Raw genomic sequence first — 26,805 nt, 5'->3', positions numbered from 1 at the left:
ATGAATTCTGAGATAACAAGAAAAATAAAAGTCCCAAATACATACCAAGGCTTCCTCACCCAGGACCTACTACAGGACTTGGCAACTGTCATCGTGAGTGTCCTGGAAAAGGTCCTTCACTGGAACACTGATGCCTTTCCTGAAAGAGAAGACAGTCAGACTAAGTGAACCCAAGGACAATAAATATCGAGATCTCATCTCCTTCCCTATTTCCAGCTATCAGCTCCCAGAACTTTGGCAGCCAAGTCAATGCAGGAGTTTATTGTCTAGGGAATCCAACCAGGACAAGTGAAAAAGACTTAATTATGCTGATTACATTGGGAATGCCCCTCAAATGTTCAAGGAGACAGACTATGCACAGGGAAAAGAAACCTACTAATAATATCCTCAGAGAGGTAAGAAAAGATATTGTATACAATTAATCAATATGCAAAGACAGACTGTATTATCTAAAAACAGGCAAAAAAATATTACCATACCATATGCTCTTCTGAAATGTGATCTTCCCACCCTTCAATCAAGAAGTGGTCAAAACTCCCTTCCCCTTGAATTTGGACAACCTTATGTTTATACTGACCAGTGGAGTTTGGCAGAAGTGATACTACATGACCACCAAGATTAGGTCATATAAAACCACGTAGCTTCTACCTGGTTGTCTTGGAAAATGTGCTTTCCAGAAGCTCCCCGTCAGAGGGAAAGTTCACTTCTCATGTTGCAAGAAGCCACACAGAGAGGCCACACATTGGTACCCAAGTCAACAGTCCCAGCTGAACCCAGTCTTCAATTCATCCCAGCCCAGGTGCCAGCCATGTGAGTGAAGAAGCCACAGATGACTCCAGACCCTAGTCACTCAAGTCTTAACTGAATTCCTGACCCACAGAATGTGTGAGCAAAAAATAAAACAGCAATGTTTTATGTTACTATGTTTGGGGTGGTTTGCCTCAAAGCAATGATTAGAACAAACAAGAAACCACATAAACAGAACACGTGGCAAATAAAAAGCTCTTAAAACGTAATAACATGACAGCAAAAACTGAAAAATTCAATAGAAGCATTGGAAAATAAAGTTGAGAAAAACTCTCGGGAGGTTAAGCAAATAGTCAAACTAACTGATGGAAAATTAGAGGAAAAAAAATATAGTACTTTAGAGAACCAGACCAGGAGATCCACCCTTTCTCCAAAAAGAGAAAACAGAAAAATGGAAGTAAATAATTAAATCAATTAAATAATTCAAGACTGTATCTCAAAACAAAGGGATGGTTTCCGGATTGAAAAGTCCCTTGGGGCTTCCCTGGTGGCACAGTGGTTGAGAATCCGCCTGCCAATGCAAGGAACATGGGTTCGTGCCCCGGTCCGCGAAGATCCCACATGCCGCGGAGCGGCTGGGCCCGTGAGCCATGGCTGTTGAGCCTGCGCGTCCGGAGCCTGTGCTCCGCAACAGGAGAGGCCACAACAGTGAGAGACCCGCGTACCACAAGAAAAAAAAAAAGAAAGAAAAGAAAAGTCCCTTGGAATACCAACATGATGGGTGAAAAACAGACCCACACCAAGACATACGTAACTAATCATGAAATGTCAGAACACTGGTAAAAAGAGTTATCGTGTAGGTTTTGGGGGGGGTGGGCGCGGATGGTGTAATAATCCACATGAAAAAGATTCAGAAGCAAAATGTCTTCATACTTCATAAAAGCCAACCAAAGAAGCCAGATTATAATGGAGCAATGCCTCCAAAGTACTAAAAGAAACTGAATTCCAGATGAGAATTCTTAGAACCAGATGAACTACTAAGTAAATTAAGGGTAAAATAAAAACATTTTACATATTAAGAAAGGCAAGGCCTCAAAATATTTACCATTATGCATCCTTTTTCAGGAAGCTACTGGAGGATGAGCTCCATCAAAACTAAAGTATAAACCAAGAAAGAGGAAAACATTAGAATCAGAAACTGTATCACAATACCAGAAGGAAGGAAAGGAAATACCAGTAGGACAGTAAAGGAACACCCTAGGCTGTGTGTGTAATAGGCCACAGACAAATACAGAAGATGGAAGTGGGTCAGAAGGCCCTGGAATAGACGTCTTCAAGAAGATGAAATGGATGGAATAACTGATGGGAATAAGCATATTGAAAGCCAATGTAAGCAACTGGCAGAGTTTGGGGTGAATCTGTAATACCTACATTGAAGAAAAGCAAATGAAGGGGGTTGAGGAAATAATTATTATTGACTCGAAAGAAATCAGAATCATGAAATGATGACAAAATCAATCATAGTGTAATCCGTGGCTTAGCTTGGAAGAGCATCAGTATTAATAACTTAAACACTGTTTTCCACGAGATTAAATAACACTATATTAGGAGCACAGAGCAATGGGAGAGATGGGTGTTGAAACACAGGGGTTGTATACTTTGACCAGCATCACATAACTGGCCATAGGGGGTGTTTAGAATTACATTGCTGTTCCAAGCAAAAGGCCTCTTTCTCATTTTATTCTTCCACCAAGTGCGCTTTGTATTCAACAGCGCAAATGGTAAGGATCTGATCAAAAACATACAGTAGAGGAAAAGAGTACAACTCATGCAGGCTTATTTGCACAATGATAAATAGATGAGGAGATGCACATAAGAGAAGTCCAAAAACCACTGATCGGGGCTTCCCTGGTGGCGCAGTGGTTGAGAGTCCGCCTGCCGATGCAGGGGACGCGGGTCCGTGCCCCGGTCTGGGAAGATCCCACATGCCGTGGAGCGGCTGTGCCCGTGAGCCATGGCCATTGAGCCTGCGCGTCCGGAGCCTGTGCTCCACTACAGGAGAGGCCACAACAGTGAGAGGCCCACGTAACGCAAAAAAAAAAAAAAAAAAAAAAAAAAACACACCATTGATCATGAGATCTATATTTCAGCTTGGAGTAAGTAAGAAACATCAGAAGACCTTACAACGTAAAAATATAAGTGCTATAGCGGCATTTCAAAATTAAAGTCTACTAGATATGATTAGCATGTGCCTCTGTATTTTATTTATTTATTTTTACATCTTTATTGGAGTGTAATTGCTTTACAATGTTGTATTACTTTCTGCTGTATAACAAAGTGAATGAGCTATATGTATACATATATCCCCATATCCCCTCCCTCTTGCGCCTCCCTCCCACCATCCCTATCCCACCATCAGCTGGTCACACAGCACCGAGCTGATCTCCCTGTGCTATGCAGCTGCTTCCCACTAGCAATCTATTTTACATTTGGGAGTGTATATATGTTCATGCCACTCTCTCACTTTGTCCCAGCTTAGCCTTCGCCCCCAACCCCGTGTCTTCAAGTCCATTCTCTACGTCTGCGTCTCTATTCCTGTCCTGCCCCTAGGTTCATCAGAACCATTTTTTTTTAGATTCCATATATATGCATTAGCATACGGTATTTATTTTTCTCATTCTGACTTACTTCACTCTGTATGACAGACTCGAGGTCCATCCACCTCACTACAACTAACTTGATTTCGTTTCTTTTTGCCTCTTTATTTTAAAATGAACCAATTCCAGAATGATGATATTCATCTCAATCACACACTTACTAGTTTAATTTAGAAAACTATCACCATATAAAGAAGAAAATGAAAAAAATGTTTAAAGAAATGAGCTACATGTGACTCAGGCTATCTTCTCCTTAATTTCTTTTTTAATAATAGAAAGGTAAAACAGGAAGAGGGAGGGAGGGGGAGTAATATATATTTTAGTATAAATTAATATGACATAACATATTCAGAATTTGGAAGGAAAAGGATTTACCATATTTACATGACTATTCATATACACACCTCTAAGAACAATCAGGATTTCCTTGTTCAGCCTCTAATTACACCTGAGACTCCTAGACAAAGAGATAGTGTCCATCAACAGATGAATGAATGAAGATGTGGGGGGGGTACTACTCAGCCATAAAAAAGAATGAAACCCTGCCATCAGCAACAACATGGATGGACTTGGAGGGCATTATGCTAAGTGAAATAAGTCAGACAAAGAAAGACAAATACTGTATGATATCACTTACATGTGGAATCTAAAAAACACAACAGGGGGTGCAAGGAATTGGGAGATTGGAATTGACATATATACACTATTGATACTATGTATAAAATATAAATAACTAATGAGAACCTACTGATTAGCACAGGGAACTCTACTCGATGCTCTACGGTGACCTAAATGGGAAGGAAATCCAAAAATGAGGGGATATATGTATACGTATAGCTGATTCACTTTGCTATACAGTAGAAACTAACACAACATTGTAAAGCAACTATACTCCAATAAAAATTAATTTTAAAAATAAATTAAAAATACAACAAACTAGTGAATATAACAAAAAAGAAACAAACTCACAGATATAGACAACAAACTAGTGGTTACCAGTAGGGAGAGGGATGAGGGGAGAGGCATTATAGGGGTAGGGATTAAGAGGTACAAACTATTACGTAAAAAGTAAGCTACAAGGATACATTGTACAACACAGGGAATATAGTCAATATTTTATAATAACTATTAATGGAGCATAACCTTTAAAAATTGTGAATCACTATATTGTATACCTGTAACTTATATAATATCGCAACACATCAACTATACTTCAATTAAAAATTAAATTTAAAAAAGTAAAAAAGGGACTTCTCTGTTGGTGCAGTGGTTAAGAATCCGCCTGCCAATGCAAGGGACACATGTTCAATCCCTGGTCCGGGAAGATCCCACATGCTGCAGAGCAACGAAGCCCACGCACCACAACTACTGAGCCTGAGCTCTAGAGCCCGCGAGCCACAACTACTGAAGCCCCCGTGCCCAGAGCCTGTGCTTCACAACAAGAGAAGCCACTGCAATGAGAAGCCCAAGTACCGCAATGAAGAGTAGCCCCTGCTCACTGCAATTAGAGAAAGCCCATGCACAGCAATGAAAACCCAACGCAGCCAAAAAAAATAATTAAAAAAAAAAAGAGAGAGAGATAGGAAGGGCTCTGCACTGGTTAGTTTTGTTAACCTCTGTTAAGGTTAAAGCTGACAGATATAACTATAATAAAAGAAAGGAGAAGTTAAAAGGTAAATTCTTTTCTTCAACAATTTCCACCAAAGTAATTCTGGTTTAAGTCCAAATAAAACTACTATAGATAAGAATAATTCTCTCTACCTATTGCCTATTGTACCATTTTTTAAGTAGTGGAAATATTCTTTCTTTAAAAAGTACACACAGGTCTTCCCTGGTGGTGCAGTGGTTAAGAATCTGCCTGCCAATGCAGGGGACACGGGTTCGAGCTCTGGGCCGGGAAGATCCCACATGCTGCAGAGCAACTAAGCCTGTGCGCCACAAATGAGCCTGAGCTCTACAGCCGCAAGCTACAACTACTGAGCTCGCATGTCACAACTACTGAAGCCTGCGCACCTACAGCCCATGGTCTGCAACGAGAGAACGTTGCAGCACAGAGAATCACTTGGTTATGTTTGTTGAAAGAAAGAAAGTCTCTCTCAAGTGAAGCCCACGTTCCTCTGCTAAAAATTGAACATCTATCCTCTCTCCCTTTTGAATGTCAGAGAAGGGTTCTGTCACCAGTTCTCTACACTTGCAGCAAGGACTATCCTATTTTAGAGAGTCTATTGAAAAGAACATGCTGTTTAAAGATGAAATGATAGTAAATGATTAAACCTCTCAAAGAATTGAGAAAATGGCACCAAACTTTTAAAAGCTAGAGCGACTGAGTGGTAACTGACTTGGAGATCTCAGAAAGCTGACCCTTAAGCAGGCAGAGGAGAAAGCTGAGAGGCAACTCAACTTACAGCACAGCCCCCCCTACCCCGCACCTCCCACCATCAGCCATCTGCTCCTCCTCAGAAGGCTCCAGAACTGGCAACACAACTCCTCGGGAAGCAGCGTGAAATGGAGTTAAATTCCACTGAGTGAAAATCTACTTAAAAGGCTGTTAAGACTCCCAGACCCCTATTCTTCATAACCCAGTAAATACCCTTCCTGGCCTCAGTGAAAAACTCTAGAAAATGTGAAACAGATGGTATCTGACCTGGAGGGTACAAGGCACAGCTGAGGGCAGAAGTACTGACCTGAAAACAAGGGAATTAAGTCATTTCCAGAACACTGGCAGGCAGGCATATATATCTCCCAGGCTTTGGCGTCAGATAAGAGAGAACTACCCGATACCCAAGAAAAGCTCATGACACAAAAGAGATCAGAACAAACAAACAAAAACAGAGGAGAGTATCAGTTAACTATTTCTATATAATCAACCACAATTCCTAATGATGGAAAAGAACAACAATTTATTATTTCTCACTACTTTTAGAATTGGTTGGGCAATCCTTCTGGCTTTACCTGGGCTCACCTAGGCAGTTGCATGCAGATGGAGGACTGTCTACGTTGGAGGATTCCATATAGCTCGTTCACATCTGCACATGGTACTGGATGCTAGCTGGGGTGCTTCTCATCATCTACTAGTCTGGAAAAGATTCCTTACTTGGCAGCTGCATGGCAGCATACCAAGGGAACACAGCAGCTCCAAAGCCTCATAAGGCCTAAGCTCCAGAACATACACAACATCGCTTCTGTCACATTCTATTAGTCAGAGAAAGTCACCAGGCCAGCCATGATTCCAGAGGAAGTAAGGTTCTACTTCTGGATGGGAAGAGAAGCAAAATCAATTGCAAGGGGGCATGGATACTGCAATGGGAGGAATCTGTATCCACTAAATATTCTGTCACATGGAGAAATTAAGATCAAGAGATGAAAACTGCAACAACAAAATCCTAGTGCTATTATTGGCAAAGGCATAAGAGAAACTATTGCAGCCATGAAACAAGAACAAGAGACTATGAAAAAGGAAGAGAGAATAAAAATGAGCTCTTAGGGAGAGGGGCAGAGTCAAGAGGGCAGAGTAGGAGGATTTGGAGTTCACGTCTCTTCACAGGTATGACAGGGATGCGTCAGAGCACCTGCTGGACACTGGAGGAGGACCTCAGACACTTAGGGGTACAGGAGGGGTCCCAGCACAGCTAGGTGGGACAAGGGAGGGAAGAGGGGGGAGGACAGGTGGAGACAGGATGGGGCTGGTGATCTGGGGTTGGGTGGGGGAAGGAGATGTTCCCACATTCAGGGGGACCCTCTCATGATGGGAGGATCGGCAGGGATAGGAGGGGACCTTTGGGGGACCACTGCCCCTGACAGAGCCTCCTCCGACTGTGTCACACCCCCAAAGCCTCTTCTGGCTGAGTGGGTCCCAGTGGATCTGAGCACCACACCCCCACACCCTGCCACAAAGCCTCCTCCAGCTATGTCGGCCCCTGCGGACATGCCCATGGAAGCCTGCACCCCAGCTGGCCTACACAGGCTCATGTACTCCAGGCCACCTTCAGAAGCAGATGCTGCTGAAAGGAAAACATGCAGAGGTGGGGCTGATACAGTGGGTCCAGAGACCTACCTAGAGGTCTTGGAGGCCCTCCTAGGGAAGCGGGGGTTGGATGTAGCTCACATGGGGGCAAGGACACTGATAGCACAGGCACCAGTGAGTTTTTTTTTTTTTTATTTATTTTTAAAAATTCTTTCTTTTTTTTTTTTTTGCTCTTGCACTTTGTTTTGTTGTTGTTTAACTTTTATTTTTTCTAATATTTTTTATTTTTCTAATTTTATTTTATTTTTTAATCTTTGTTATTCTTCTGATCTTTTTCATTTGTTGTCTGTTTTCTGGGGGTGGGGGTGTCTTCTTTTTCTTTTTTGCCACACTGCGTGGCTTGTGGGGTCTTGGTTCCCAGGCTATGGGTCGGGCCTGAGTCGCTGTGGTGGGAATGCCAAGTCCAAGCCACTGGACTAACAGAGAACTTCAAGCCCTAGGGAATATTAATCAGTGTCAGCCCTCCCAGAGGTTCCCATCTCAGCACCAAGACATGGCTCCACCCAACTGACTGCAAACTCCAGTGCTGGATGCCTCAGGCCAAACAACCAGCAAGACAGGAACACAGCCCCACCCATCAGCAAAAATGAGACAGCAGAGAAATACGTTACAGACGAAGGAGCAAGGTAAAAACCTACAAGAAAGGTAAATGAAGAGGACACAGGCAATCGACCTGAAAAATAATTCAGAGTAATGACAGTAAAGATGATCCAAAATCTTGGAAATCGAATGGAGGCACAGATTGAGAAAATACAAGAAATGTTTAATAAGGACCTAGAAGAACTAAAGAACAAACAGTGATGAACAACACAGTAAATGAAACGAAAAATACACTAGAAGGAGTCAACATCAGAATAATTGAGGAAGAAAAATGAATACGTAAACTGGAAGACAGAATGGTGGAAATAACTGCCAAGGAGCAGAATACAGAAAAAAGGATGAAAAGAACTAAGGAAAATCTCAGAGAGCTCTGGGACAACATTAAACACCCAACATTCAAATTATAGGGGTCCCAGAAAAAGCAGAGAAAGAGAAAGGGTCTGAGAAAATATTTGAAGAGATTATAGTTGAAAACTTCCTTAACATGGAAAAGGAAATAGCCACCCAAGTCCAGGAAGCACAGAGAGTCCCACACAGGATAAACCCAAGGAGAAACACACTGAGACATATTAATCAAACTAATGAAAATTAAACTCAAAGAAAAAGTATTAAAAGAGTCAAGGGAAAACCAACAAATAACATACAAGGGAAACCCCATAAGGTTATCAGCTGATTTTTCAGTAGAAACTCTGCAGGCCAGAAGAGAGTGGCAGGATATATTTAAAGTGATGAAAGGGAAAAACCTACAACAAAGATTACTCTACCCAGCAAGGATCTCATTCAGATTCCACAGAGAAATTAAAACCTTTAAAGACAAGCAAAAGCTAAGAGAATTCAGCACCACCAACAAATGCTAAAGAAACTTCTCTAGGAGGGAAACACAAGAGAAGAAAAGACCTACAAAAACAAACTCAAAACAATTAAGAAAATGGTAATAGGAACATACATATCAATAATTACCTTAAATGTAAATGGATTAAATGCTCCAACCAAAAGACACAGACTGGCTGAAGGGATAAAATAACAAGACCCGCATATATGCTGTCTACAAGAGACCCACTTCAGACCTAAGGATACATACAGACTGAAAGTGAGGAGGTGGAAAAAGATATTCCATGCACTACATAATGATCAAGGAATCAATTCAAGAAGAAGATATAACAATTATAAATATTTATGCACCCAATGTAGGAGCATCTCAATACATTAGGCAAATGCTAACAGCCATAAAAGGGGAAATCAACAGTAACACAATAATAGTGGGGGACTTTAACACCCCACTTACAGCAATGGACAGATCATCCAGACAGAAAATTAATAAGGAAACACAAGCTTTAAATGACACATTAGACAGATAGACTTACATATTTATTATAAATCACAATATCAGTCACATACCTAGTAAGCAGGAAAGCTAAGATTCAAACCTACACAATCTGGCCCCCACGTTAATACTATACAGTTGGCCCTCCCTATCCATGGGCTCTGTATCTGTGTGTTCTATATGCTTGAATTCAACTAACCTCAAATCAAAAATATTTGGGGGAATTCCCTGGCAATCCAGTGGTTAGGACTCTGCGCTTCCACTGCAGGGGGCACGGGTTTGATCCCTGGTCAGGGAACTAAGATCCCACATGCCACACAGCACGGCCAATAAGTAAATAAATAATGGTCTTAAAAAAAGAAAAAAACTAGCACTACTGTAAAAAGAAATGTAGACTGAGTTGTCCACTGTATCATTTAAAAAAAAAAATTGAGGAAAAACATTCTAGAAAGTTGCAAAAAGCAGAACTTGAATCTGCCATTCTCCAGCAAACTATTTACATTGTACTTACAACTATTTACATAGCGTTTACATTGTACCAGGTAGTCTAGAGATGACTGAAAGTATACAGGAGTATATGTGTAGGTTACTTGCAAATACTACATCATTTTATATGAGACTGGAGCACTGGCAGGTTTTGGTATCTTCGGGGGTTCTGGAACCAATCTCCACCATACCCACACCCACCCGCTGATACTGAGGGACAACTGTACTACGTATCAAGAAAAAGACAGGGCACCTAATAATCACGGATCCAATATAAAAAGAGAGGCAACAGAAATTCCCAGGATTCTGAGTTAAAGTGATCCTAGGATATGCAGGGGTGCTAGGAAAAAACCAGTCTTAACTGAACCAAGTCAAATGGCTACAGAAGATATTTAAGACAAAAGGGAGAAAACACCTGCTGTAAAGGAATGTATTTTGAAGAGATTTTGACAACTAAGAGTTCAAAGTTGAATAAGTAAAATGTACATAGTAAAAAACATATATATATGAAAAGAAGGCATCTCTGAGGAAAACAAAAAAGCGCAATTTAAAAAAAATCCATGGTATGCTGCTTAACTCAGCTTATGCTACTAAAGCTCATCTAACACATGGTCATAATAATATAAACACTGAGTCATGGTCTGACAAAATTATGATAATATACAGAGAATCTTGAAACTATTTTCATAATGATACTAGGATATCATTCACCCTTTTTACTCCCATATTCTTACTACAAGTATACAGTGCAGTTTTCCAGAGGCTATATAATATGTGATTTGTCTTCAGAATGAGTTCAGAGGCAAGTATTTTCTCATTTCTATTAGGCTGTTTTCTATTAAGGCAAATATTAAAGAGATTTGCAAAAATATAAAATTTTTTGTATTTATTTGTAAGTTATTACTCTTCTCACGAATTTTTATGAAAGGGTTTTCATTTAAAAAATATTACTTATGATAATATGCAAAGGACTTACCATTTTTTACATAAATAATATTTAATTTTCTCAGTCTTAATTTCTAACAGGCTAAATACCGATAAACATATCACGCATAAAAAAAGCTCTTTGTGATCTTCAATAATTTTTAAGAGTGTAAAACAAGTTTTCAGAATCACTGATTGGGAGGATGGGGAACAGGGCTGTGAAGTGAACACATAGCAGGAGGGTTTGGAGATAAAAGAGAATTAAATCTTCTTTAACAGTAGAAAGTCAATAGAAAGACTTTACAACTGAAAAATAAAGAAACAATATAAGCAAGTTATTTAAAGATATGGAAATAAAGACTCAAAGAAATATGTAAAAAGTTGAAAATGGTTACCTCTAGGGCTATGCTGTACAATATGGAAGCCACTAGTCACATGTGGCTATTGAGCAACTGAAATGTAGCTAGCCTAACTAAGGAAAATAATTTATTTTAATTTAATTAATTAAAATTAAAATTTAAAACTAGAAGGAGTGTAAAATGTCTTTACATTAAACATATTTTTTCTGGTAGGACTCCATTTAACTGTGATGGTTGCACTGTGTAAGATATTCCTGTTTTACTGTAGCACATGTATTGGACAAAGGCATCATTTTAATACCTCATTAGGCATCACACTTCCTGATTTCAAAATATATTACAAAGCAACAGTTATATGCCAACAAATTAGACAACCTAGGAGAAACGTACAAATTTCTAGAAATATACAACCTGCTGAGACTGAATCAGGAAGAAAGAGACAATCTGAACAGACCAATCATTAGTAATGAAGTTAAATGTGTAATAAAAAATCTCTCAGCAAACAGAAGTCCAGGATCAATGGCCTCACAGAGGAATGTCAATATAGTCAATAGTTATGTACTATCTTTGTATTCTGACAGATGGTAACTAAACTTATCATGGTGATCATTTTGAAATAAATAGAAATATCACTTTGCTATATTTTAAGAACTAACATAGTATGGTATGTCAGTTCAAAAGCAAAGAAGCAAAAAATCTCATAGAAAAAGAGATCATTTTTGTGGTTACAAACACAAACATCAGAGAAAAAGAGCTCACATTTATGGTTATTGGAGGTGGGGGAATTGGATGAAGGTGGTCAAAAGGAACAAACTTCCAGTTACAAGACAAATAAGTCCTGGGGAAGCAATGTACAACATGATAGATATAATGAACACTGCTGCACATTATAGATGAAATCTGTTAAGGAAGGAAATCCTAAGAGTTGTCGTCACAAGGAAAATATATTTAACTTAATTTGGTATCGATATGAGATGATGGATGTTCACTAAACCTATGTATTAATCATGTTGTGATGTACGTAAAGGAAAATCATCAGGCCGTGTATCTTTTTTTTTTTTTTTTTTGCTGCATTGGGTCATCATTGCTGCATGTGGGCTTTCTCTAGTTGCAGTGAGCAGGGGCTACTCTTCATTGCGGTGGGCGGGCTTCTTATTGCCGTGGCTTCTCTTGTTGCAGAGCATGGGCTCTAGGTGCGTAGGCTTCAGTAGTTGTGGCACACAGGCTCAGTAGTTGTGGCGCACAGGCTTTAGATGACCTGAGGCATATGGGATCTTCCCGGACCAGGGCTCGAACCCGTATCCCCTGCATTGGCAGGCAGATTCTTAACCAATGCACCACCAGGGAAGTCCCCAGGCTGTGGATCTTATACAGTGATGTATGTCAACTACATTTCAATAAAACTCAAATTAAAAAAATTTTTTTACTACCTCATTAAAACATTTTTATACTGCTTAAGTATTAAAATTATTAAATTTTGGATATATTGGGTCACATATAATATTAAAATTAATATTATAACTTTCTTTTTGCTTTTTTTTAATGCAGCTACTAGATAATTACATGTGGCTCACATCATATTTCTATTGTACAATGGGATTCTAGGGAGCAGGAAGTTCTGAGGGGCACTGGTAGAGGACTGCTACCTTTTATACCTACAATTCTTTGTTGGGAGACAATTCTCCATGGGTCCCTCGAATTTCCGCACATCTTGCAGTAAGGCACTAACTGCCCTTTTGTTCTGGGCTATTTTTAAAGCTGTATAGCAAACAGCCTTGAAAGATAAAGAGTGCTTTCCTCCCTACCAAACAAAGGGCAAGTGTGCTTACTGTTGAGATAATAAAGATAATATCTCTGGGAACAAAGGGAAGGTAGGCTCACTGCCCACCATAAAAGATTCAGGTTCCCTAAGCTCAGGGTTCTTTCCTGTAATGCAACCCACTGCCTGTGCAGGTACCATATGGCTCTGTTCATATTGCCTTGGGGGAACTGGGGCTCAGGAACCTACATGAAAAATGCCAATACTCTGCTCTGTTACTGTTATAGGTAGTAAACTGTCCTTTGTCTTTGGCCCAGGAGTCTTATGCTTTCTGCCGGCACCGATGAAAACTATGACCGATTTTAAATCTAAGACCTTTGATACTTCTGAGAGCTTTTTGATAGCTCCACTCTTGTGGAAATATCTGCTTTTTAAAAAAATGTGCATTTATAATTATTAAAATAAAGGCTACATTTTTCTAGTCTTAAAGGTACTGATAAAATTAAGAGTTATAAGGATAGTTAATCAGTTTTTAAACATAACTAGCATAAATCAATATTCTCAAGTCTTGGTAAGCAGAATGGTTATTAAAATTTCTTCCATTTTTACCTTCTTTTTACATTTTCATTAACTGTTTAATCTCACATTAAAGCATATTTAATAATTACATAAAAATTTTTAAAACATACTTAATATGATTAATGAAAGTCTCAATGATCTGCCCCTAATTTTAAATTAGATGAAACTAAATAAAACTATGTTTTGGGTTTCCCTGGTGGCTCAGTGGTTAAGAATCCACCTGCCAATGCAGGGGACACGTGTTCGAGCCCTGCTCTGGGAAGATCCCACATGCCGCGGAGCAACTAACCCCGTGCGTCACACCCCACACCTACTGAGCCTGCACTCTAGAGCCCGCGAGCCACAACTACTGAAGCCCATGGGCCTAGAGCCCAAGCTCCAAACAAGAGAAGCCACCGCAATGAGAAGCCCACGCACCACAGGGAAGAGCAGCCCCAGCTTGCCGCAACTAGGGAAAGCTTGCGCACAGCAACGAAGACCCAACGCAGCCAAAAATAAAATAAATAAATTTATTTTAAAAAAAAACAAAACAAAAAACTATGTTTCATCCGTGTGGTCACCAACGGAAGAAAAATAAATAAATAAAGGTTCTCCATGCCTGAATTAATGGCATGAAAAGTTCTACAGAATTTTCTTTCACTTACTCATTATACTACTGTGGGAGGAAATGTCATTTAAATAACTAAATCTTGGGACTTCCCTGGTGGTGCAGCGGTTAAGAATCTGCCTGCCAATGCAGGGGACACAGGTTCGAACCCTGCTCTGGGAGGATCCCACACGCCACGGAGCAACTAAGCCTGTGCACCACAACTACTGAGCCTGCAGGCCACAACTACTGAAGCCCACACACCTAGAGCCCTTGCTCTGCAACAAGAGACACCACTGCAATGAGAATCCCTCACACCTCAATGAAGAGTAGACCCATTCGACGCAACTAGAGAAAGCCTGTGCACAGCAACAAAGACCCAACGTCACCAAAATTAAGTAAATAAAAATAAAATAAAAATAAATAAATAACTCTTGCATTTCATTCATGACTGGAAATAGTATTCATACAATTGCCATCACTTTCTCCCCTGAAGCACAGCCAGGGACACAGGCAGCTGATGGCCTGAAAGAGGAGATAAAACATACCATTTCTGCACACAGGCTTGGCAGGACCCATGAAATACACCCCAGTCTGCACTACAGAGGTGAAAGCTGTAAGTCCATCTAGAGGAAAAGAAAGGATCCAAGAAAACTTCCTCAGTTACAACCAACTTGAATCTTGAAAAATGGGTAGGATTTAGGTATTAGGAAATAGGAGAGAAAAGCATCCCTACTTTCTATGCACACTGACCGAGTGAAAGCCTGAAGCAAAGGAAGCCGGAAAGGAAGGTGTGATGGTGACGTGTAACAGAAGCAGTTTTAAAAAGAAAAGGAGACCACCAAAAGGCAGACAGCAGAAGCAAGAAGAACTACAATCCGGCATCCTGTAGAACAAAAACCACATTCACAGAAAGACAGACAAGATGAAAAGGCAGAGGGCTATGTATAAGATGAAGGAACAAGATAAAACCCCAGAAAAATAACTAAATGAAGTGGAGATAGGCAACCTTCTAGAAAAAGATTTCAGAATAATGATAGTGAAGATGATCCAGGACCTCAGAAAAAGAATGGAGGCAAAGATCGAGAAGATGCAAGAAATGTTCAACAAAGACCTAGAAGAATTAAAGAACAACCAGAGATAAACACTACAATAACTGAAATGAAAAATAAACTAGAAGGAATCAATAGCACAATAACTGAGGCAGAAGAACAGATAAGTGACCTGGAACACAGAATGGTGGAATTCACTGCTGCAGAACAGAATAAACAACAAAGAATGAAAAGAAATGAAGACAGCCTAAGAGACCTCTGGGACAACATTAAACACAACAACATTCACATTACAGGGGTCCCAGAAGGAGAAGAGAGAAAGGGTCTGAGAAAATATTTGAAGAGATTATAGTTGAAAACTTCCCTAACGTGGAAATGGAAATAGCCACCCAAGTCCAGGAAGCACAGAGAGTCTCATACAGGATGAATCCAAGGAGAAACACACCAAGACAAATAGTAATCAAATTGGAAAAAATTAAAGACAAAGAAAAATTATTGAAAGCAGCAAGAGAAAAACGACAAATAACAAACAAGGAAACTCCCATAAGGCTAACAACTGATTTCTCAGCAGAAACTCTACAAGCCAGAAGGGAGTGGCAGGACATATTTAAACTGATGAAGGAAAAAAACCTACAACCAAGATTACTCTACCCAGCAAGGATCTCATTCAGATTCGATGGAGAAATCAAAAGCTTTACAGACAAGCAAAAGCTAAGAGAATTCAGCACCACAAAACCAGCTCTACAACAAATGCTAAAGGAACTTCTCTAGGCAGGAAACACAAAGGACCTACAAAAACAAACCCAAAACAATTAAGAAAATGGTAACAGGAACATACATATCAATAATTACCTTCAACGTGAATGGATTACATGCTCCAACCAAAAGACACAGGCTTGCTGAATGGATACGACAACAAGACCCATCTATATGCTGTCTACAAGAGACCCACTTCAGACGTAGGGACACATACAGACTGAAAGTGATGGGGATGGAAAAAGATATTCCATGCAAATGGAAATCAAAAGAAAGCTGGAGTAGCAATACTCATACCAGATAAAATAGACTTTAAAATAAGGAACGTTACAAGAGACAAGGAAGGTCACTGCATAATGATCAAGGGATCAACCCAAGAAAAAAAACAACAATTATAAATATATATGCACCCAACATAGGAGCACTTCAATACATAAGGCGACTGCTAACAGTTATAAAACAGGAAATCGACAGTAACACAATAATACTGGGGGACTTTAACACCTCACTTACACCAATGGAAAGATCACCAAAAATGAAAATAAATAGGGAAACAGAAGCTTTAAATGACACAACAGACCAGATAGATTTAATTGATATTTATAGGACATTCCATCCAAAAACAGCACATTACACTTTCTTCTCAAGTGCGCACGGAACATTCTCCAAGATAGATCACATCTTGGGTCACAAATCAAGCCTCAGTAAATTTAAGAAAACTGAAATCATATCAAGCATCTTTTCTGACCACAACGTTATGAGATTAGAAATGAATTACAGGGAAAAAAACGTAAAAAAAAGAAACACATGGAGGCTAAACAATACTAAATAACCAAGAGACCACTGAGGAAATTAAAAAATAGCTAGAGACAAATGACAATGAAAACACGATGATCCAAAACCTATGGGATGCAGCAAAAGCAGTTCTAAGAGGGAAGTTTATAGCTATACAAGCCTACCTCAAGAAACAAGAAAAATCTCAAGTAAACAATCTAACCTTACACCTAAAGGAACTAGAGAAAGAAGAACAAACAAAACCCAAAGTTAGCAGAAGGAAAGAAATCATAAAGACCAGAGGAGAAATAAATGAAATAGTAACAAAGAAAACAACAGCAAAGATCAATAAAACTAAAAGCTGGTTCTTTGAGAAGATAAACAAAATTGATAAACCATTAGCCAGAATGATCACGAAAAAGAGGACTCAAATCAATAAAATTGGAAATGAAACAGGAGAAATTACAACAGACACCGCAGAAATACAAAGCATCCTAAAGAGACTACTATAAGCAATTCTATGCCAATAAAATGGACAACCTGGAAGAAATGGACAAATTCTTAGAAAGGTATAACCTTGCAAGACTGAACCAGAAGAAACAGAAAATATGAACAGACCAATCACAAGTAATGAAACTGAAACTGTGATTAAAAATCTTCCAAGAAACAGAAGTCCAGGACCAGATGGCTTCACAGGTGAATTCTATCAAACATCTAGAGAAGAGCCAACACCAATCCTTCTCAAAATCTTCGAAAATATAGCAGAGGGAGGAACACTCCCAAACTCATTCTACGAGGCCACCATCACCCTGATACCAAAACCAGACAAAGATACTACAATAAAAGAAAATTACAGTCCAATATCATTGATGAATATAGATGGAAAAATCCTCAACAAAATACTAGCAAACAGAATCCAACAACATATTAAAAGGATCATACACCATAATCAAGTGGGATTTATCCCAGGGATGCAAGGATTCTTCAATATACGCAAATCAATCAATGTGATACACCATATTAACAAATTGAAGAATAAAAACCATATGATCAACTCAATGGACGCAGGAAAAGCTTTTGATAAAATTCAACATCCATTTATGATAAAAACTCTCCATAAAGTGGGCATAGAGGGAATCTACCTCAATACAATAAAGGCCATATACGACAAACCCACAGCAAACATCATTCTCAATGGTGAAAACCTAAAGCATTTCCTCTAAGATCAGGAACGAGACAAGATGTCCATTCTCACCACTATTATTCAACATAATTTTGGAAGTCCTAGCCATGGCAATCAGAGAAAAAAAAGAAATAAAAGGAATACAAATTGGAAAAGAAGAAGCAAAACTGTCACTGTTTGCAGATGACATGATACTATACATAGAGAATCCTAAAGATGTCACCAGAAAACTACTAGAGCTAATCAATGAATTTGGGAAAGTTGCAGGATACAAAATTAATGCACAGAAATCTCTTGCATTCCTATACACTGATGATGAAAAATCTGAAAGAGAAATTAAGGAAACACTCCCATATACCACTGCAACAAAAAGAATAAAATATCTAGGAATAAACCTACCTAGGGAGACAAAAGACCTGTATGCAGAAAACTAAAAGACACTGATGAAAGAAATTAAAGATGATACCAGCAGATGGAGAGATATACCATGTTCCTGGATTGGAAGAATCAATATTGTGAAAATGACTAAACTACCCAAAGCAATCTACAGATTCAATGCAATCCCTATCAAATTACCAATGGCATTTTTTACAGAACTAGAACAAAAAAATCTTAAAATTTGTATGGAGACACAAAAGACGCCGAACAGCCAGAGCAGTCTTGAGGGAAAAAAATGGAGCTGGAGGAATCGGACTCCTTGACTTCAGACTATACTACAAAGCGACACTAATCAAGACAGTGTGGTACTGGCACAAAACCAGAAATAAAGATCAATGGAAAAAGATAGAAATCCCAGAGATAAACCCATGCACCTATGGTCAACTAATCTATGACAAAGGAGGCAAGGATATACAATGGAGAAAAGACAGCCTCTTCAATAAGTGGTGCTGGGAAAACTGGACAGCTACATGTAAAAGAATGAAATTAGAACACTCCCTAACACCATACACAAAAATAAACTCAAAATGGATTAGAGACCTAAATGTAAGACCAGACACTATAAAGCTCTTAGAGGAAAACATAGGAAGAATACTCTGACATAAATCACAGCAAGATCCTTTTTGGTCCACCTCCTAAAGTAATGGAAATAAAAGCAAAAATAAACAAATAGGACCTAATGAAACTTAGACGCTTTTGCACAGCCAAGGAAACCATAAGCAAGACAAAAAGACAACCCTCAGAATGGGAGAAAATGTTTGCAACCAAATCAACAGACAAAGGATTAATTTCCAAAATATATAAACAGCTCATGCAGCTCAATAATAAAAAAACAAACAACACAATCCAAAAATGGGCAGAAGACCTGAATAGACATTTCTCCAAAGAAGACATACAGATGGCCAAGAAGCACATTCAAAACTGCTCAACAGGGCTTCCCTGGTGGCGCAGTGGTTGAGAGTCCGCCTGCCAATGCAGGGGACATGGGTTCGTGCCCCGGTCTGGGAAGATCCCACATGCCGGGCAGCGGCTGGGCCCATGAGCCATGGTCGCTGAGCCTGCGTGACCGGAGCCTGTGCTCCACAACGGGAGAGGCCACAACAGTGAGAGGCCCGCGTACCACAGAAAAAAAAAAAAAAAACTGCTCAACATCACTAATTATTAGAGAAATGCAAATCAAAACTACATTGAGGTATCACCTCACACCATTTAGAATGGGCATCGTCAGAAAATCTATGAACAACAAATGCTGCAGAGAGTGTGGAGAAAAAGGAACCCTCTTGCACTGTTGGTGGGAATGTAAATTGATACAGCCACTATGGAGAACAGTATGGAGGTTCCTTAAAAAACTAAAAGTAGAATTACCATATGACCCAGCAATCCCACTACTGGGCATATACCCAGAGAAAACCATAATTCAAAAACAGTCATGTACCACAATGTTCACTGCAGCACTATTTACAATAGCCAGGTCATGGAAGCAACCTAAATGCCCATCAACAGATGAATGGATAAAGAAGATGTGATACATATATACAATGGAATATTACTCAGCCATAAAAAGGAATGAAATTGGGTCATTTGTAGAGATGTGGATGGATCTAAAGACTGTCATACAGAGTGAAGTAAATCAGAAAGAGAACAACAAATATCATATATTAACGCATATATGTGGAACCTAGAAAAATGGTACAGACGAACCTGATTGCAGGGTAGAAACCGAGACACAGATGTACAGAACAAACATGGACACCAAGGGAGGAAAGCAGAGGGGGGTGGGGGGGTGAATTGGGAGCTTGGGATTGACATGTATACACTGATGTGTATAAAAGTGATGACTAATAAGAACCTGCTGTATTAAAATAATAAATTAAAAAGAGAAAAAAGAAAAGGAAGGTGAACAAGAGATAACAGCTGTTTACCACTCATGTTCCATAACCCTAGAGACCTCTTTTCATGTTGTATTATGACACAAGGTCTGTTTTCTCAGTTACAGTGAACCACAACAATGAACAGATTTTAAAGTACATCTGTAGAAACTAAGTCAAGATTTCAGTAAAGAAATTAAAAGAGTGATGATAAACAGGGGACACATACATGTCCCACATGATTACAATTCTCACTCATAATAAAAAGCCCCTCTGAGAAGCAGCTCAGAAGGCTGTAGAAAAGTCCTGCATAAAAGCAGTGGTGGTGGCGGCCTCTCTCCAGGGCCAGCTCTGTCCTTCCCTAGGATGGCTCCTCATCCATCAAATGAGGTTTGCTCAGTAATACTGAAAATACTCAAACCATCCCCTGAAAGGAAGGAAACTTGAGAAGAACCAAAACACTGTTCTGGAAATTTCCTTTGCAAATGTAAGGCAAACAATAAGTACACAGAGACCACATAGTAAACTTGTTTGTTCTCTGAATGCCTTCTTTTCCTTATATACCCCTTACGTGCCCCCCCCCCCCCCCGCACACACACTGTCACTCTGAATGTTTGAGAATAAAGACCAATGCTCTTCATCTGGATCTCTATTTAAATACTCAATGATAGCTTGAAAGGGTGAAAGAAGACTTAATAACTTGCCTAAGTCCTTTTTCCAAGAACCTAGACATATATATTCATGGAGCCAAAAAAGAAAAGTGGGGGAGGGGATAAGGGCACCAGCAGGACCAGACACAATGCATCAGAATAAACGAGCTGAGGGCCTCTCCTTCCCACTAAGTTGAGCTGTCTGTGTCCTCTGGCCACCAGAGAGGGGCCCGTGGCTGAAGAAGCAGCAGGGCTTGAAAACACTGGCTCCAGCTCATGAGGAAATAAATGCAGGTGGATAAGGCTGGTTAATTCAAACAGGATTCTACAATTATGTGTCCCTTAAAATTCACTATTTGGGTTTACCCATACAAGTTGTACCCGTTCCCTTAAAAGCCAAAAGAATGCCCATGACTGTACTAAAATATCAGAATTAATGCATTATATTAGTAATTAGGAAAAGCAAACGATAAAATGGGGTGTATGTGTGTATATATACACACACACACAATGGAATATTCTTCAGCCTTCAAAAGGAATGAAATTCTGACACATGCTACGTTCATCTACACTAAGTGAGTAAGCCAGTCACAAAAACACAAATACCGTATTATTCTACTTACAGGAGGGAGGTACCTAGAGTAATTAAATTCACAGAGATGTAAAGTAAATTAGAGGTCACCAGGGGCAGCGCAAGGAGGAAAGGGGAAGTTATTGCTTAATGAGTACAGAGTTTCTGTTTGGGATGATGAAAAGGTCTGGAAATGGACAGTGCAGATGGGTGCACAACACTGAATATACTTAGTGTCACTGAATGTTCCCTGACTCCATCAGTGATACAATTTTAAACTTGAGGGTTATTTTTTTAAGCCATTATGATTTTTTAAAAGATGCTGCTGGCTTACACCTTGACACCTTTAGAGTAGGTGAGTACATTTAGGCAAAAATGTTACTTAGAAGAGGCTTTTTTTTTTTTTTTAATTTAATTTTATTTTATTTTATTTTTTTATTTATTTATTTATTTATTTATTTTAACATCTTTATTGGAGTATAATTGTTTTACAATAGTGTGTTAGTTTTCCCTCTACAACAAACTAAATCAGTTATACATACACACATGCTCCCACATCTCCTCCCTCTTAGAAGAGGCTTTTTAACTTACGAGAAATTTATCAGGAGTACAGGCAGGAGTGATGCAGGTTGCCTGAACACACAACGACAGACCTTTTCAAGTTTCATGCCATGAAAATTTGGAGATAAAGAACAAAGATCATCTGTCTGGCTCCCTCTCAAAAACCAGTGTGTTTCTTACAGCTGTAGTGTTATCCCAATTTCCTTCAAGTATGAGTATCGGCTAAACTAACTTTGAAATGGGAAAAGTCTGTCCTCTAAGGCAGTAAGTTCATTCGCAGACGCTGACCTTGATAGATCTGAACAGAAATACATCTATTTATGCGCACGTGAGCACACACGCAGGCACACACACACACACACACACACACACACAGTTTGTTTTTTGAAGAAATCTTCAACCTCATTACTACTAGACACCAAAATAAGTATAAAAGATCTCATTGTTCACTTTCAAAATTGCAGACTGAAGAGTAATAAACTTTTTTCTTTCTTTCTTTGCTTTTTTAAAAAAACTGTATACTAGGTAGTTTATAATACTGAATAGAGCACCACAGTTTTTTGGAAACAAATTTTAGAATTCAAAGGTACTTAAGGTTCATTTTGCTCACTCTTAATGTTAAAGATGAGAAAACTAGCACTCAGAGTGTACACGGTTGGCAAGGCCAGCCAGCAAGAGCAATTCTTAAGCAGAGACATCATAATAGTGGCCTAGGTTTCTGTCCCACCCACTCCTCATGAAGCCCATAGGTCGCAGATTTGTTTGAACAATCCCAATTTTAAATACTCTAGGGTTTAAATGCTTCCTAGGTTCCAAAAATTCTAGTTATAAAATACTAGATTCCCTCCTGCTTTTAGAATTCCCAAAATTCCAGGTCATTACCACCTGTCTGGATTTTTGACTTGCTAAATGTAATTAATTGTCAGAGCAAATAGTCTCAATCCATACAGAAGAATATACAGCTCTCTTTGCCCAATTTCTTCAACAGGTTAAAACCAGCTCAACCTCTTGCACTTGGTCCCTTTTCTGAACCACAATGACTGCCCCCTTATCTGAAATCCACTATCAGAACATCATTCTGATAGTGGATCATTCACTATCAGAAGCCACAGAGCAAAACAGCAGTGTGAAGTCAAACACAAGCAAGTATAAATCCTCTAACTATGTGACGTCCTGATGACTGGCTTCAGCAAGCTACCTAACCTCTTTGAGCCTTAGCTTCCTCATCTGAAAAAGGAAGCTCGGGTTTCCCTGGTGGCACATTGGTTAAGAATCCTCCTGCCAATGCAGGGGAAACAGGTTCGAGCCCTGGTCCAGGAAGATGCCACATACTGCGGAGCCCCTAAGCCCGTGCGCCACAACTACTGAGCCTGTGCTCTATAGCCCACGAACCACAACTACCGAGCCCGTGTGATGCAACTACTGAAGCCCGAATGCCTAGAGCCCGTGCTCTGCAACAAAAGAAGCCACCGCAATGAGAAGCCTGTGCACCGCAACTAGAAGAAAGCCCGCGCGCAGCAAAGAAGACCCAACACAGCCAAAAATAAAAATAAATAAAATAAATGAATTTTTTTAAATGAAGCTCATAATACTCTCCTTATTTGGTTGGTGATGATTTTTTTAAAAAACCTATAAAGCACCTAACAGTGATTAGTATGCATCAGTTCCTCAATAAACAAGGGTTACCACCCTCACTTAATTCCACATAAACCCATCTCTGAACTAATCCAGGCACACACTTGTTCAGCTGCTAATAATCAGGATCCAGCCTCAGCCTTCTTTCCTACCCACTCTACTCATACTGCTCCCTAGGCCTTGCATAGGCTTATTCAACAAGTAACAACCCAAAGAATGAAAAAAGCAAGCCTAAATATTGCAAAATCCACTCCCTTCCACCCCAAAAAGGTAGGGCGGTATCTTGGATGCTTTTTGTTAAATGTGCCTTCTAACTCAGTCTTTTCCAGATAAAGAAACTAAAGTACAGTCCTTAAATGCTCCAAATTATAGTCTGTCAATGAGTGTAACATGAATTCAAAGCACTCTGTGCTGGGTCTTACAGAATGAATATCTATAAAGAAACCCCAAACGACTGGCCTTATGCTGGGTGGCTCTCATCCCGTCTTCAGGATTGACCTACCTTTCTTAACCTTTCTGCACTTCAGTCTCCTCACCTATGCACAAGAGCAGATGAGTTCAGTTAGGGGACCCCTACTTTTGAGTGATAAAGCACTTTGCTGTTCCTCAGCAGATGTATGATGGACAGGGACGAGGGATGGGAAGGTTGAGCACTGACTGAACTGAGAGTCAAGAGAGCAGAGGATGATAGGGAAATCCCAATGCAAGACAAAATCTTAATCGGACTGTATTTCCACAAGTCTGAGAACTTCTTTTTTCTCACATTGATAGTTTTGAAATTGACAGGCGTTTGATGCACTAATACACACTATGTGTTCATTACTATGGTGGTTTCGTTTTTATAAATTCCTTAAAACCGATATTAAATTGATGGTGCTCTTACAATTGAAGTTACTGCAGAATTAAGGAAAGTTTTAATGTTAAGAGTTAGCAAGTTCTTTTTACATACATTTTCTCTTTAACACTTAAAGAAACTGAGACTTTAGCTGCTCTGATTAGCATCTGCTGTTTATCTACTCTAGCTCACCAGCAGGAAAGAGGTGAGGTGGGGTTCAACCCACAACTGACTCTGGGGAGAGAGAACAGGGAGAAGAACAGTCTCACTTTCCAGCCAAGAACAACACTGGATCTAGTTATTAAAAGCTTCAAATTATACCTCACCCTACCTCCTAACCTTACAAGGAGCCCCAGAACCTTCCAATTCTTCCCTCGGGTGTAACTATGACAAACTCTCCTCCTGAAGGCTTCAGACCAAAGATACATCAGAACAACATCTTCAACCCTCAGATACCCATTTGTGAGCGAAGCTCTGAACGCTCCCTTTATGTAGCTTCATAAACTTGAGGGGCAACCTTAATCATTTTATCTAAATGACATTTAAGCGCAGTTGTTGAATTTGAAATTATTGCAGAAGTCAAGAATGAAGGAATTCTCTACGTAATATCACAAAAAACAGTTTTTGACATGAACTGGCATTCAGAGATGAGTTGCACTTTAGTCTGTACAAAATAAACCCATTAAAAAAACAAGCCTCCCAACGTATCTTAAATGTTCACTGGAAAAATATGAGAGGCACATACCCAAAACCATTTAGTGATCATCCTTTAGTCTGGGGAGGCGAGGGAGAGAGGTATTTATTCACTTTTGTAATATTTGAATTCTTAATTTTCACTTCAGGAATTGATTTTAATTGTAAATTGAGATAAAATGGCCCCAATGCTCCAACATAAGCTCTGGTTAGATACTGACAGGTTTGCAAAGCATGATGGTAACAATAATTTCTGAACAAACAAAAAGTTGTTTACATTCTCAGTCCAGCTACACGTCATTTACATGTTCCTTTCTGATGCCTATCCAGGGGCATGACTGTTTTACATTTATGCTCAGATGTGATAGCAGCTGAGATTCAGTTTTCTATTCTGCTTTTTTCATTTAATGGGTATCAAAATGTCTTCATTGTTTCTGCCCCAATTAGTGTGTGCCTTGTGGCTGGATACTAAAGGGTATTTCCAAATTATACTGATATAAACATGAGCTATGGACATGTTTGAAAATACTCGTATCTTTGCTTTTCCTTGGAATTCCAGGACTCTTGGATCAAAATCTATAAATTTCTATGGCTCTTGATTGCCTTTCAAATGGACTATAGGATTTACTTATACTGAGTAAATATCTGAGTACCCTAATATCTGAGTATCATTTTCTCTATATTTACTCTACAGTTATTTTAACTATATGTTACCTATTCATATATTGTATAATTATTTCTGACCTATTACAACTGTAAAATGATACATCAGAGAGGTTTCATTTTCTATTTCTTTGATTACTAATGATCAATATTTTCTCCAGTATGTTTACATGAGAGGAAGGAGAGTCTGTTAGCAATGATTTCAATTCTAAAGCCAGACTACCCAGTTCAAAAACTGGACACCATCATCCACCAACTCATGCTTTCATAAGGCCTTAACCTCTCCAAGTTTCAGCTTCTTTGCTGGTTAAAATAATAACAATTTGGAGACCTTCAAGACAGTGGAGGAGTGAGACGTGGAGATCACCTTCCTCCCCACAAATACATCAGAGATACATCTACATGTGGAACAACTCCTACAGAACACCCATTGAATGCTGGCAGAAGACCTCAGACCTCCCAAAAGGCAAGAAACTCCCCACGTACCTGCGTAGGGCAAAAGAAAAAAGAACAGAGACAAAAGAATAGGGACAGGACCTGCACCAGGCGAGGGAGCTGTGAAGGAGAAAAAGTTTCCACACACTAGGAAGCCCCTTCACTGGCAGAAACGGGGTGGCAGGGGCGGGGGGTGGGGAGCTTCCGAGCCACGGACGAGAGCGCAGCAACAGGGACACAGAGGGCAAAGCGGAAAAATTCCCGCACGGAGGATCGGTGACAACCAGCACTCACCAGCCCCAGAGGCTTCTTTGCTCACCTGCTGCGGCAGGCGGGGGCTAGAAGCTGAGGCTCGGGCTTTGGAGGACTGATCGCAGGGAGAGGACTGGGGTTGGCTGCATGAACACAGCCTAAAGGGGGCTAGTGCGCCACAGCTAGCCGGGAGGTAGTCCGGGAAAAAGTCTGGAGCTGCCTAAGAGGCAAGAGACCATTGTTTCCTGGTGCGCGAGGAGAGGGGATTCAGAGCACCGCCTAAACAAGCTCCAGAGATGGGTGCGAGCCCTGGCTATCAATCAACACAGACCCCAGAGACGGGCATGAGGCGTTAAGGCTGCTGCTGGAGGCACCAGGAAGCCTGTGTACAAGC

At 39.8% G+C, this 26,805-nt stretch overlaps 1 protein-coding gene across 3 annotated transcripts in view; it reads right to left on the bottom strand.

Annotated features, from left to right (window-relative positions):
• The window catches only part of GCNT1 (glucosaminyl (N-acetyl) transferase 1), a 68,494-nt gene that overhangs the window by 23,239 nt on the left and 18,450 nt on the right, over positions 1–26,805 (bottom strand). For all 3 annotated transcript variants that reach the window (XM_067039595.1, XM_059071211.2, XM_067039596.1), the window contains one exon: positions 46–139. The gene's annotated coding sequence lies outside the window, so the exon portion shown is untranslated. The remainder of the gene's footprint in view (positions 1–45; positions 140–26,805) is intronic.

This window comes from Kogia breviceps, chromosome 8, assembly GCF_026419965.1.
Source record: "Kogia breviceps isolate mKogBre1 chromosome 8, mKogBre1 haplotype 1, whole genome shotgun sequence".
In the NCBI taxonomy this organism is placed as follows: Eukaryota; Metazoa; Chordata; class Mammalia; order Artiodactyla; family Physeteridae; genus Kogia; species Kogia breviceps.
This window is presented reverse-complemented; position numbering and strand designations above follow the sequence as displayed.